The sequence below is a fragment of the Ovis aries genome, chromosome 9, assembly GCF_016772045.2.
Source record: "Ovis aries strain OAR_USU_Benz2616 breed Rambouillet chromosome 9, ARS-UI_Ramb_v3.0, whole genome shotgun sequence".
Taxonomy (NCBI): Eukaryota; Metazoa; Chordata; class Mammalia; order Artiodactyla; family Bovidae; genus Ovis; species Ovis aries.
The window spans coordinates 56,785,256-56,800,244 of NC_056062.1; positions in this window are offsets into that span (position 1 = coordinate 56,785,256).

Sequence of the window (14,989 nt, forward strand, 5' to 3'; positions counted from 1 at the left end):
TAAGAATTACTTTGTGTGTGTTAGTTGCTCAGTTATGTCTGACTGCGACCCTATGGACTGTAGCCTGCCATGCTCCTCCATCCTTGGGATTTTCCAGGCAAGAATACTGGAGTGGATTGCCATTTACTTCTCTTGGGGATCTTCCCAACCCAGGAACTGAACCCAGGTCTCCTGCATTGCAGGTAGACTCTTTACTGTCTGAGCCACGAGGGAAGTCCAAGAATTACTTTAGTTCTAGGTAAACAATTAGAATTTTATATATGTAGGTATAATTTTTCTTCAGTTGGTAGTCTTAAATTTGCTTCCTTATAAGGTTTTATTATTTCATAGGCTTCGAGGCATTTACCTTGGAGTCCTACCTTAGACTTAAGGCAGTTTTTTTGAGCCATTAATCATCCTAAACTTTTGCTGTGTTCCTGCCTTCTGAAGGTCGCTGACTTTGGGGCACCCTAGTCTGTTTGCTGGCCTTCTTTGTTACTACTGGTGACCTGTATCATACTCAAAATGTAAGTTCCCATTCAGCCAATGGACTCTTTTCTTCTTTGGTCATACATGTGTTCAGCAGATATACTGAATACCAGTTTGTGAGAAAATGATTACCCATGATGGATAATGGGGTCACACTGTGTTCACTATTTTACTCTCAACCATTTGGGATGGGAAAAGATGCAAAGTTAGACAATCAGGGAACTTTTATCAAAGAGGCCTTTAATTTCAGTGATTTTTAAAAGGAGTGATTTAGTGGAAGGGTCGAATGGCTGAAAATATAAAATAGTGCAGATTGTTAGTAATGCATACACAGCACTTTGCCTTCTTCCTCTTCAGTGTAATAAAAAGGAGAATACTTTCACCTTGAAAATTTACTACTTTCTACGTGCCTGCCACTTCTTTGTCAGCTATACTGGACAAGTCTGTAGTATTAGACAGGCTCTTCTTTTTTTCAGAAGACCCAACTGTACTCAGGGAAACGGACACCTTAGTGTAGAGTCTCTGTACTGTTAGGGGGAACTAGATGATGAAATGACTCTACCTAGAGCTCTCTTATCCAATAAAAGTTGTTCACTCGATTGCAGGAACTTGGGGCTGATGTTCATTCCACATTTTTTGAATAGGGAAAGAACATCACCTCTCCTCAAAGGGTGAAATCACAAGCTTCTATATTCTTCCATGCCCCCACCCCAAGTTATTCTTAAATAGCTTAAGAGTTCTGCTTAATTTTGATGTACTTTTTTTTTTTAATGGCATATTTAAATGAAGTCGCTCAGTCGTGCCTGACTCTGCAACCCTGTGGAGTATAGCCTGCCAGGCTCCTCCATCCATGGGATTTTCCAGGCAAGAGTACTGGAGTGGCTTGCCATTTCCTTCTCCAATGGATCTTCCCAACCCAGGGATCGAATCTGGGTCTCCCGCATTGTAGGGAGATGCTTTACCATCTGAGCCACCAGGGAAGTCTGGCATCTTGATGCATCACTAAAATTAATCTCACCTCATTCAAGATTCCTATCATCTAATTCATATTCCATATCTATGTGTGTTGTATATTTTACAGTTTGCTTTTCAGTCTGGATTCTGATAATCTTTAATAGGAATCAGCAAATCTTTTCTGTATAGGGCCAAACAGTAAATCCATCAGTATATATACTGAGGAAGGATGTGCCTTCTTAACATCAATGAATTATGTCCTTTCTAGGATTACAAATCTGGGGTAACAAACAGGATATAACACTTCGATGGCACCATTTTATTTTACAGGTTTTTTTGATGTAAACCTTAAAAATTTTTTTTCGTTTACTGTGTTTTATTTTCTATTTATTTGTTTTTGGCTGTATTGGGTCTTTGTTGCTTTGCGCAGGCTTTCTGTGGTTGCAGCAAGCAGGGGCTCTCTTCATTGCACTGCATGGCTTCTCCTTGTGGTGGCTTCTCATTACAGAGCACAGGGTCTAGGCTCACTAGCCTCATTAGTTGGGCACACAGGCTCAGTAGTTGTGGCTCATGGCCCTAGAGTACAGAAGCTTGGTAGCTGGAATCTTCCCAGACCCGGGATCTAATCCGCATTCCCTGCATTGGCAGATGGATTCTTAAACCCACTAGGCCACCAGGAAAGTCACAATGTGGACTATTTTTAAAGTCTTGATTAAATTTGTTAAAATATTGCTTATGTTTTCACAGTTTTTTTGGGCCACTAAACATGTGGGATCTTAACTCCTCAACTAAGCACTGAACCCCCACCCTCCTTGCATTGCAAGACGGAGTCTTAACCACTGGACTGCCAGTGAAGTACTCCTATGGCACGGTTTTAGATACCACCTTGGCTGTGATGAAGCAAAAAGATTTTAACAGGAAATCCAATGAAAATATCCCAGTATACAGAGTGTCCCCTCCATTCCCTAGTTGCTAAATGAGAGAAAAGTGAAAGTTGCTCAGTTGTGCCCAGCTCTTTGCAACGCTATGGACTGTACAGTCAAGTCCATGAAATTCTCCATGCCAGAATACTGGTGTAGATAGCCATCCCGTTCTCCAGGGGATCTTCCCAACCCAGGGATTGAAACCAGGTCTCCCACATTGCAGGTGGATTCATTACCAGCTGAGCCACCAGGGAAGCCCAAATAAGAGAGAATATGTCAAATTCAGAAATATATTCAGAGCTTTAAGAAGAGGAGATTTTAACTTGCTGATTAAAGTATGTACACTTCTAAATTAGACTTTTATTGCCATTTAATTCTACCTTTACCCTATGTTATAAGATTCTTTTATATATATACGACATTGAGTTTCCATAGCCTTTAGAATGTAAGCTAGGAGTCTACGCTTTAAAAAGGTGTACTTAAGTCAATTAGACTTGTGAGTCATCTTGGACACAGTTTGAAAATACTAAGCTTGTGAGTAACTGACCCCAGATATGTGACCTGAAAAACATTCTATAAAGCTAAAGAAAATTTCCCAAACTAAAGACTCATACTGAACCAGAAGCCTGTGTCATTGTTTCACATACATTTAATTCCCCGTTACGAGCCCCATTGAGGACACTTCTCTTTGCGTTGCTCAGTCTCTTGTAGTAGACTTGAGTCTACTCAAGTACATGGCAAATGAACAAAATAACTGAGCACAATTATTAGTCAAAATTTCTCTTCAAACACATTTTCAGCATTGGTCTAAAATAGTTCCAAGAGTCTTTCCCCAAGGTTAAAATTAATCACAACAGATGGTCCGATTTTAAGAGATTTGGAAAAAGTTTTGTTGCTCTGTTAATGTGGTACTGTCCCATCAAGTGTGTCAAATATATCTAGAAAGTGATGGAACTCTGAGAAGAACATAGTCATTTGAGATGACAGCAGGCGTTCTTATCTGGGCATCCCATTCACTCCTCAACCCACTGCACCCTAGAATGCAAATTCAGTATTTAAAACTACTTTCTTAAAGGCCACTAATGAAGTTGCCAGAGCCCCACCTCTGCATCATTTCACACTGTTAGTGACTAATTTCCTTCACACACCTGTTCTCTTATTTGACCCTGCATGCATCAATATTCTTTTCTTTGCAGGGCTCTCTCAGTGTTCTTTCCCATGGGGGCCGGTGAGTGTGTGTGTGTGTGCTCAATTGCTCAAGCGTGTTCAACTCTTTGCAAAAGCCCCATGGACTGGAGCCTGCCATGCTCCTCTGCCCATGGTGTTCTTAATTACAAATGATCACAGTGACTTAAACCTTGGTTGACCTCTGTCCACAGTTTACAACTATTTGTTGAAATGACACTGTGCATTGTTTGATCCACAGAAGATTTTCAATCACATTCTAATTTGGATCACTATTCTTCAGTTTCTCGTGGATGACCGTGAGGGTCTTTAGATTTACATTTTGGGTGTATGGAGTCTCATCATGATCATAGCAAAGTTACTTTTAGAAAAATTACAGCCTTGATTTTTTTGAAGCTATTCAATGTATGCTGGCCATGTAAACACAATTTGATGAGATGATGTCTAGCTGACTTGATCATGTCATATCAATATGTATGTATCTCTTAACTATGCAGACTAATAAAACGTTCAGACTGAAGGGACCTGAGAAAAACATACATTTGTTATCCAGTCTCTGCTTGAACTGATGCCATCAGTGTTCATCTCAAGCTCAGAGCATCTGTGTTAGGTTGCGATCCTTCTGTTCTCTAAACTGAGTTGAGTTGAAATTTGCTTATTCCCTCTTCCAGTGCCACATGAAATCCACATAATGCCCCATGTAACTGTGGAAACTGAAAAGAAAGTACATTATATTTTAGGACTACTTAGGGCCTTAAGTTTTTTCTCCTAGAAAACAGTATGTTTTCTGTCCTGTAAGTATAAAGGCAAAAATCCATACTGTTCATTCTTTTCCAGTTTAATGTTTCATTCTTCATTTTTAGAGCTAAGAATCAAATACTTAGTATGAAAAACCGATGTCCAAAAAAAGACTACATAAAGTACCCAGAAATATTTCTTGTAAAGTAGAATATTAATTTGCTGGCACTGGTATATAACACTTAAGATTAAACTTGCTTCTCCAAGATAAGATTAAGTTTGCAGCTTGATATAAAAATTTAAATGTTACTTAATCCTAGGCTTTTAAGAATTCATAATTAATTGATTTCTTAATGCAATACAATTTTATTGTATAAATTTAATGATTGAACTCCCTTTAGAAAATGTATTACAAGGGAGATAAGAGTAATTTTTTCCTTTAATTGCATTTCAGATCATATTCTAAAAGCAGTGAGAACTATTTTTATTAAATTCTAAAACTTCAGGTCCTTCAGGCCCAAGCCATCCCTCTCCCTAAGCAGCAGGATAGATTTACAATTATGGCTAATTTGTTATTTTTATACTTAGTTTGAAGTTACCAAGTACAGTCCTGGTGCATTTTTGTCACCAAGATGGAAGACTGGGAATATTGTCTTTATTAGGTAGCCAGTTCAAATCCCAAAATTATTGAATGCTCATTGGCATGTTTCTTCTCAGTGTGTGAACTCTAAAAATACATGAGTTGGGAATATCCATAAAAATAGTTATCCAGAATGCATTTTGTAAGGTTTACTGCATGCTGTTTGAAAGTTACTGCTGTATCTTTGTTTCAGCACAAAATACAGGAATATGAGCTGAGGATCTGAGGACATTTTGCCTGTGTAGGTAATGAATTTCATTGCAATTTTTCATCATTTGTGGATATGAGAAAGAAAGGGGCATGTTTTCACCTTTTAAGCATTTCTCACTGACATCGTGACAGTTTGTTATAAACTTAATGTGAGCAGTTTCTTTATAGTATCGTAACTCTAATCTAGACCTCAGAATGGCAGGGGTTTTTTAGTTTTTTTGAAAACTAAGCTTAAATGATGCAATGTAATTTGCAGGCAAAAATGAATAAATTTGCATTGTATAGTTGGCCACTGTAAAAGTCCATTTTCTGCATATAATGAAAGTGAAGAGACTTGAAAAATCAGATTTGAGAAAGTTTCCAACATACCATATTGCCATTAATCTCCTGCTTTTTAAATAGAATCTTTTTAATATTTTTATTCATTCATTCATTTATTCATTTTTGGCTGTGCTGGGTCTTCATTGCTGCACATGTACTTTCTCTAGCTTCGGCAAAGAGGAGCTAATCTTTGTTGCACTGTGGTGGCTTCTCTTCTGGGAGCACAGATTGTGGGGAGTGAGGGCTTCAAGAGTTGCAGCTCCCAGGCTCTAGAGCCACAGGCTCAATAGTTGTGGCACACTGGTTTAGTTGTACTGTGGCATGTGGTATCTTCCTGGATCTGGGATTGAACCCATGTCTTCTGCATTGGCAGAAGATTCTTTACCACTGAGCCATCAGGATAAGTCATCAACCATCTTATATTTCCACCTTTATTAGTATATTAGTATAATTAATTGTTGGAGATGAATAATGAGGCAACTGCAAAGGCAAAATCTGGTATGGTGTATTTTCTTAGAGACTGTTGGGCTCCCCTAGTAGCTCAGATGGTAAGGAATCTGCCTCCAGTCGGGGAGAGCTGGGTTTAATCCCTGGGCTGGGAAGATACCCCTGGAGGAGGGCATGGTAACCCACTCCAGTATTCTTGCCTAGAGAATCCCCATGGACAGAGGAGCCTGACAGGGTATAGTCTGTGGGGGTCACAGAGTCGGACACTACTGAGCGACTTAACACACACCACACAGAAAGCAAAACTTATGCTATTAAAGAAAATTGTAAGCACTTGAAATTGAGTCCCATCATAATAATTTAAGTATGTTCAAAGTATTTTCATTGTAGGATTAATAATCAGAATATGGTATATATTTAAGACCTTTTATAGTTTAGTTCTAGAGTTGAAAGCTTTTCCAAAGCTTCTGAAAAGTAAAGGTATAAGTCATTTATGTGTCTGTCTCATGGACGTTAGAGAAGGGACTTTTATATAAGTCTTACGAAGTAAAATGTATTGAAAAGAGTATTCCTTAACAAAAGTTTTCATGATCTGTAGACATGATGTAAAAAGGTTTCAGAGTAAACTATAGGATTTCATAGGAACTTCACTTGTTTGAGCAGGTAACTTTGGAAACTAAAGAGTGTTTTCTTTTAATGAATCCAGTCTACTAGGTATATTAGATAATTATCATCATTTGGTTCATGTCTGTTTCTTTAGCTCTATTAGAGACCCTTTGTTCTTTCTTTGGTAAACAGTGATCTAAATTATCATATATGCTGCTGTATTCTACAGTGATTAATTAGCATAAGCTAGTCAAACACACCAAAGCATTTCTATTTTAAAATCCATCCTTGAAGAGAAAATAACACTTTATAATTGCTAGTAACAGTATTCATTTTCTATATATCTAACTTATTTACAATGTGAATTTTAAAAGGGAGCACTTTGTTTGTACATTTCTTTTCCCTGTTTGCATTTTTACTCCACAGTCTCCACTCACTTTTTCCAGTTCCTGCTTTAAGCCCTTGCTTACCATCATCTGATCTTCATCTGACTCTTAGGAGTTATTTTTCTCTAGCTAAATTCTTTTAAGTAAATCTAGCCATGTTTTAAATATAAATACAAAACTATTCAAATTCACCGTGAATTTGAATCCTTTTTTTTTTATTTTTTGCCAAAATAATACCAACTTTAAAAAAATTTTATTCTAATGGAAATCATGTAAATTTACTGCTTGATTCTGAGTACTTCACCTCCAGGAACAGTTTTTTCTTAGTGAATTTCTCTCTGCCTTAAATTTGGCTATTTTGCCCTGACTATGACCTTTCTTATTTCAGCCTAACTGGCTAACAAATGCAAAACAAATCTCAAAAGAGGACCATTGTTTTCACTTCTAAATAACCTTCTTCAGGGATTTTCAAGCTATGCTCTGGGATCCTAAGAGTCTTTGAAGATGCCTTCCTGGGAGTGGGGTTAGAGTAGGTAGGACCCTTGGGCCTTCTGCCAAACCTCTAAAACAGCTTCACTTTATCCTGCTATGTTTCCAGGGCCCAGTAATTAAAAAAACAACTTTAAACCAGCAACTTAATTTAAAAACATTCATGAATAATTCATATTATTAGTAAGTAATGATAGTAATAGTAGCTTTTGTTTATAGAGGTTTGTTATGTGTCAGACTCCAAGTATTTTCTAACGTTAATCTATTAATCCTTAAAACAACCCTGTAAGGTTAAGCATTTTTGCTATTCCTATTTTACAAAAGAGGAAACTGAGATTTAAGGGTATCAAATAACATTCCCAAGGAACCACAGCTACTAAGTGACAGACTCTGACTCAAATCTGGGTGTGCCAGTTAACAGTTTAAATCAAGAGTGGCAAATACTAGGTAAGTATGCTCCTACCCTGTGCTCCCACACCTGAGGCAGACAGAGCTAATAGCTGAAAACAGTGTTTCTTACTGATCACCAACACAGCCTTAGAATCCTCCACAAGGTACTATGGGCAGTGACTCCTAACCCGTTGGTGTTGGCCTTCAAGAGGAGACCCATCTTCTTACCCTACTTTAAGGTATTGGTTATAGAAAAACACCAAATTATCTTTGATCCTAGATGAAACTATTTGATGAACAAAAATCTGTAATGGTACCATCCTCATTCTTGCCAACTTCTAATAGAGGCTGTTTGTAACTTGTATAAATTCATAAGTTAGTTATAAACACTATATAACCCTCAAATCAGGATAGTTAAGGTTTTTTAAGTTCCTCTTTGCCTGCCTGTGGGAACAAAGACCTAAAGCAATTTATATTCTTAACCTAATGTTTTAGATGTGAGGTGGAGGTGGTGAGGGAGAGGGTGGAGAACTTAACGATTGAGGTAAGTCTGCCAGTTTCCATATTGTAAAGTGGAGAATTCAGTGGTTTGAATTAACTTTCACTATTTCTACTACCAGCATGCCCTGCCCAGGAATGTCAGAGGCACAGGATTGGGTGAATGCCCAAACATTTATAAAAGGAACATCCTCGCCCAACCCCCAGCTGATTTTTCAGTTGTTCTTGCCAGGAGGTAACCAGTAGTTCTGTGCTGTGCCCATTCTTACCAGAGAAAGCTAGGTGCAATTTAACTTTTTCCTTTTAGGTCCAAGACTTTTAAAATGACTCATAGTAGTTTCTGCTGAAGACACGTCAAAAGAGATCCAAGATTATATTTAGGAACTTGCTATGAAATTACCTGTCAGTTGCAACCAATTTTTCCAATGCACTACATATATAGAGTCAGTAGCAAGTAATTTATAATTTTTAATACACAAAAATAACATCATTTTCTGTTGTTAACTGGTATCAAAATCTAGATTTCCTTAAATGGATGGACACCCCGTCAGTGAAATTATATAACATTTGTTTAGCATACACATTAGTGTACTGGAATGACCTTCATGTGACCCATTATCATGGGACCCATTAACTCCTTGTTCATAAGAATGTTTGAATATGTCTTAAAAATGTTCTTTATTTGAATAAAGTTTCTTCCTAAAAGCTATTTTTGATGCATCTCTAATTATTTGTAAAATTATACATTGCTAGGCAGTGATAAAGAGAGTAAATCACAGTGACCGGGTTTGATTTGACACTTGGATGAAGTGAAAGTGTTAGTCACTCAGAGTCCAGCTCTTTGCTACCCCATGGAACCAGGGGTAGCCCACCAGGCTCCCCTGTCCATGGAACTTTCCAAGCAAGAATACTGGAGTGGATTGCCATTTCCTCCTCCAGGGGATCTTTCCAACCCAGGAATCGAACTGGGATCTCCAGCATTGCAGGCAGACTCCTTATGTCTGAGTCACCAGGGAAGCACTATGGCTACTAACTAGGACGTTATCTGGAGTTTAAAAAACCAACCTCCTGCTGATGAGGATGTTGGAAAATTCTATGCGTGTAGTGTATGGTGAGCTCCACGTACCTCTCTTCTCCTGGCTTTTACTTTTGTTAAATGAGAGGATAAAGCAGCCAATTGTAAACTGTTCTATTCCCTGGTGGCTCAGACAGTAAAGTGTCTGCCCACAATGCAGGAGACCCGGGTTCAATCCCTGGGTTGGGAAGATCCCCTGGAGAAGGAAGTGGCAACCCACTCCAGTACTCTTGCCTAGAAAATTCCATGGATGGAGGAGCCTGGTTGGGCTACAGTCCATGGGGTCGCAAAGAGTCGGAGACAACTGAGCGTATTCACTTCACTTTATTCCTAGGTGACCAGGACTTGCTAAAAAAAGAAAAAAGACAACCAAAGCCATTGATTGAATTATGCAAAAGAGTTTTCTTAGGATTAGTAGCCCACATGAAGTGGAGACAGGACACCTGACCTAAGAATTGTGTGATGCTAAGATTAAGATTACCAGAAAGGAACATCATAATTAAGACTAGAGATGATACCAGGGTTATATTAAATAGTGATTAGAAGCAGTTAAGGTTTGGTGAGAAAGGTTTAGTTATGTGTGTTTCTTTGAAAAACTTCTTCCCCTTCATATTTCTAAGTCACTGTGTATTAAAGCATCTAAACATTAAAAGTTGAATTTTTTTAAACAAACATGCCACTGCAGTTACCTGATGCTACGACATACTAACTGCATGAAAAATATTCTGCAGAGATTACAAATCCTTTTGAATGTTAATTTACAAACATGTATCAGTGGCAAGTACCATGAGCTATAAACTGACCAGGCAAGAATAATGGAGTGGGTTGCCGTTTCCTTCTCCAGGTTTTTAGTGATATATGCTGATAAATAACCATATCAGTAATTTACAAATGGTGTTTTGGTGGTTCCATGTTTATGCCTACAGGTGGCAAAATATGTAGACTATCACCCTTTTCTAATCTTTATCAATCCATCAATCTATTGGTTGATCTATTTCTATACATTTAAACGTGCGGTCATATTATGTGTTCTGTTTTACAATCTTCCCTTTGTAACAATATAGTGACTCAGTGGTAAAGAATCCACCTGCCAATGCAGGAGACAGACCCAGGTTTGAACCCTGGGTCGGGAAGATCTCCTGGAGAAGGAAATGGCAACCCACTCCAATATTCTTGCCTGGAGAATCCTATGGACAGAAAAGCCTTGTGAGCAAGTCCATGGGGTTGCGAAAGAGTCAGACACAACTTTGTGACTAAACAACAACAAACATCTTTTTATGTTAATAAACATGTGGGTCTACATCATTTTAACAACCGAATTGTTTTTGATTGTGTGCTTAAAAAAACCTTCTCCACTTCAAAAATATTAAACTATCATCCATCTACATTGCTTTCTGGTTAAGCTTATCTCAAGTGCAGTAGTCGCAAACTTTCTATAAAGGGTCATAAATATTTTTGGTTTTGTGAGCCATACAGAAGGTCTCTACCACAACTATTCAACTCTGCCATAGTAGTGGGAAAGAAGACATTGACAATACTTAAAACTAATGAGTATAGCTATGTTCCACTGAAATTTTATTTATGCACACTGCAATCTGATTTCACATAATTTTTATATGTCCCCTCCCCCAAACAGTTTTCAACCATTTAGAAATGTAAAGCCATTCTGCCTTCTCTCGGTTTGCCAGTTGTACAGAAACAGGGGGCACGTCAGCTTTGGGCTGCAGGTACTTTCCTTCACAGGTTTCGTTTCCTGCCATGAAGGATATCAGTGAGTGTCACACCAAAATTTATTTGTTAGATACTAGCCTTCTTTGAAAGTGTTCTCTTGATAGTACTGAGGATCCCTAAGGAATAAAACAAAACCACCATACCTCTGACTTAGCTTCCTGTTTCTGTCCAGAGGGCTTCACTGGTGTCTCAGATGGTAAAGAATCTGCCTGTAATGCGGGAGACCTGGGTTTGATCCACGGGTAGGGAAGATCCCCTGGAGAAGGGAATGGCTACCCGCTTCAATATTCTGGCCTGGAGAATTCCATGGACTGTATAGTCCATGGGGTAGCAAAGAGTTGGACACGACTGAATGACTTTCACTTCTGTCCAAAATCAGTGACTTTCACTTCTGTCCAAAATCTAAAATCATAAAATTCTGAGGCAAAATGAACACCTTCATTTCTATTTTAGAATAACAACTATTTCACTTTCTCCAGAAACTGTTCACTGAATGTACTAACATATTTTATAAATTCTCTTTCCTTGTAAAAATTTCCCATTGCTTTATAGATTTACTGAGACAAAATTGACTTGATAGTGAAGAAGATCTTACGTGTGTGTTGTCGGTGGAAGCCACACTCCATTATATATGCTTCTTTTTTATAATTTGTTTTTTAATTGACTACCACAAAGAAATATTGCCTATTAGTAGTGACCACGTATTTAGAAATGTTTTGTTTGCCATGTACTCTCTCCAGGACCTAATACAAACATCTCATTTAATCACCATAGAAACCTTTGAGTAGTAGGTCTTTATGTCATTTCAGATTTTAAAAATATGGGTCACTCATTTCTCCAAAGAAAACACACAGATGGCTAAGAGGTGCATGAAAAGATATTCAACATTACTAATTATTAGAGAAATGCAAATCAAAACTATAATGAAAAAAACTATAATGAGATTATCACCTCATACCAGTCAAAATGGCTATCAAAAATATCCTCAATAAATGCTGGAGAGGTATGGAGAGAAGGAAACCCTCCTACACTATTGGTGGCACTGTATTAATAAATTGGTCCAGCTACTATAGAGAACAATATGGAGATTCCTTAAAAAACTAAAAATAGAAATACCATATGACCCTGCAATCCCACTCCTGGGCATATATCTTCAAAAAAAAAAAGCCCCCCTTGTTTGAAAGGATACATGCACCCCAATGTTCACTGCAGCACTATTTAAAATAGCCAAAACATGGGAGCAACCTAAATGTCCATTGACACAGGAATGGATAAAGGTGTGGTGCATATATACAATGGAATATTACTCAGCTATTAAAAAGAATGACATAAAGCCATTTGCAGCCACATGGCTGGACCTAGAAATTGTCATCCTGAATGAAGGAAGTCAGGGAAAGAGAAATATCCTATGACATGGCTTATATTCTGAACTCTTAAAAAAAAAATTGATACAAATGAACTTATTTGCAAAACAGAAACTGACAAACATGGTTACCATAGGGGAAGGAAGGGGAGGAGGGATAGTGAGGGAGTTTGGGATGAACATGTTCACACTGCTATATTTAAAATGATAACCAACAAGGACCTACTATATAGCACGGGGAACTCTGCTCAATGTGATATGGCAGCTAGGATGAGAGGGGAGTTTAGGGGAGAATGGATACATGTATATGTATGGCTAAGTCCCTCTGCTGTCCACCAAAAACCATCACAACATTGTTAATTGGCCATACTCCAATATAAAAAAAAAGTTAAAAACAACAGCAACAAAAACTATGGGTCAGAAAGGTAAATAACCTGTTACGTGCTAGCTGACAGCACGTGAATCAATTTAAATCTAGTTTTGTGAGTCTTTAAAGCCATGAATGGCCTTGAGCAGTGCTAGCCTGCATCCTTACAGTTTGCCACCCTGATGAAGTATAATTTTTGAATTAAGCCCAACAAACTATTCAAAAAAAACTCTCCCTGAAAAGAGGTATGTTTCTGTTTTACAATAAACATACAAAAACTTTCAAACATTTATTATCTTACCTGTTTTGTAGATTTTAAAATGTAAATGTATAGATAGATCATTTTTTAACATGGTCAAATAGATCATTTTTGTTTTTTTTAACCTTCCCCAATTCAAATTTATTAAAATAGTCTCCTGGGACTTCCCTGGTGGTCCAGTGGTTAAGACTCCACACTCCCAATGCTGGGTGCATAGGTTCGATCCCTGGTCAGGGAACTAGGATCCTGAATTGCCCTGAAGCACGGCTAAAAGAAAAAAAAAAAAAAAAAAGTCTCCTATTTTCAATATTTTTCATAAAGTACACCAGTCTCCAAGCTGTTTATAAGATTGCTTAGAGACTTATTTAGAAGAAATCTTTGTCAGAGGATCAAATTTAGTATGCTTTTGCCTTAATTTCAGTTCCAATAATTTAGAAAATTTTACAATGACAGTCTTTTCCCCATTACAAATCTTGATACCTGAATTTATTATGCTCAAATTTAATTTCACTTTTGAACAGATTCAGTTAGCCTTGAAACTATGTTTCATGCTTATCAGTTGCAGAGAAACCCATGAATTGTGAAAGAGAGCTCCTTTTCCTAGAGGAGCTTAGATTACTGTCTAAATTCTTAGCTCATATCTTAAATGATTTCTTAAATATTCTTATTAATTCCCCATAAGAGATTAAACTTAATTCAGAAATTGTATCACTTCTCTGACAATGGATGATCCATATGTTGTGAAGGAACTGGCTAAAATTAGTTTTTTAGGTATTACTGTAATTGAAATTTATAATCACCAAGTGAGTTTTCTTGGTTTGCAGCTAGGAGCTGGCCATTAGGACTTTATAGTATCTTTTTTTTCCTTCTTTAAATGTTTCTTGATTCCACAGAGTTCCTCTGATTCCACAGCCTTCCTTGTCTCCTCAAGGTGGAATACTACTGAATAATGCATACATTTAATTTTACTTATATTTCTCATGTGTTTTTCTGACTAGAAGTGCAAAACCATAAGATTTTAAAGTGAGAAAAAAGCAGTATATATAACTGACAGAGTTTATGGATTTTGTGGGAAAAAGTATACATATATAATACATATAGTTATGACAAACCTAGACAGTGTATTAAAAAGCAGAGACATCACTTTGCCAACAAAGGTCTGTATAGTCAAAGCTATGGTTTTTCCAGTAGTCATGAACAGATGTGCAAGTTGGATCATAAAGAAAGCTGAGTGCCAAAGACTTGGATGATTTCAAATCATGGTGCTGGAGAAGACTTGAGAGTCCCTTGGACTTCAAGGAGATCAAACCAGTCAACCCTAAAGGAAATCAACCCAAAACATTCATTGGAAGGACTGATGCTGAAGCTGACACTCTGCTATTTTGGCCACATGATGTGAAGAGTCAACTCATTGGAAAAGACCCTGATTCTGGGGAAGATTGAAGGCAGGAGAGGAGGAGGACAGAGGACGAGATGGCACCAACTCAATGGACATGGGTTTGGGCAAGCTCTGGGAGATTGTGAAGGACAGGGAAGCCTGGCATGCTGCAGTCCACGGGGCTGCAAAGAGACAGATACAAGTTAGCGACTGGACTGAATTGAACTGATATATATAAACAAAAAAATACTGGAACGATCAAAAGTTTGAAGTGGTTATTCCTATGTGGTGGGATTAATGTTTATCAGTTTCTTTATACTTAACCTTTGTGGTTTTCAAACTTTTAACATGAACATTTATTACATTAGAAAATAATTACAGGGTTACTTGTCATCATTTTGTTGTGCTTCATAGATACTGTATTTTTCACAAATTGAAGGTCTGTAGCAACCCTGAGTCAAGCAAGTCAGTCAGCACCGTTCTTCCAATGGCATTTCGTCACTCCGAGTCTCTGTGTCGCATTTGGGTAATTCTTGAAAGAATTCAAACTTTTTCATTATT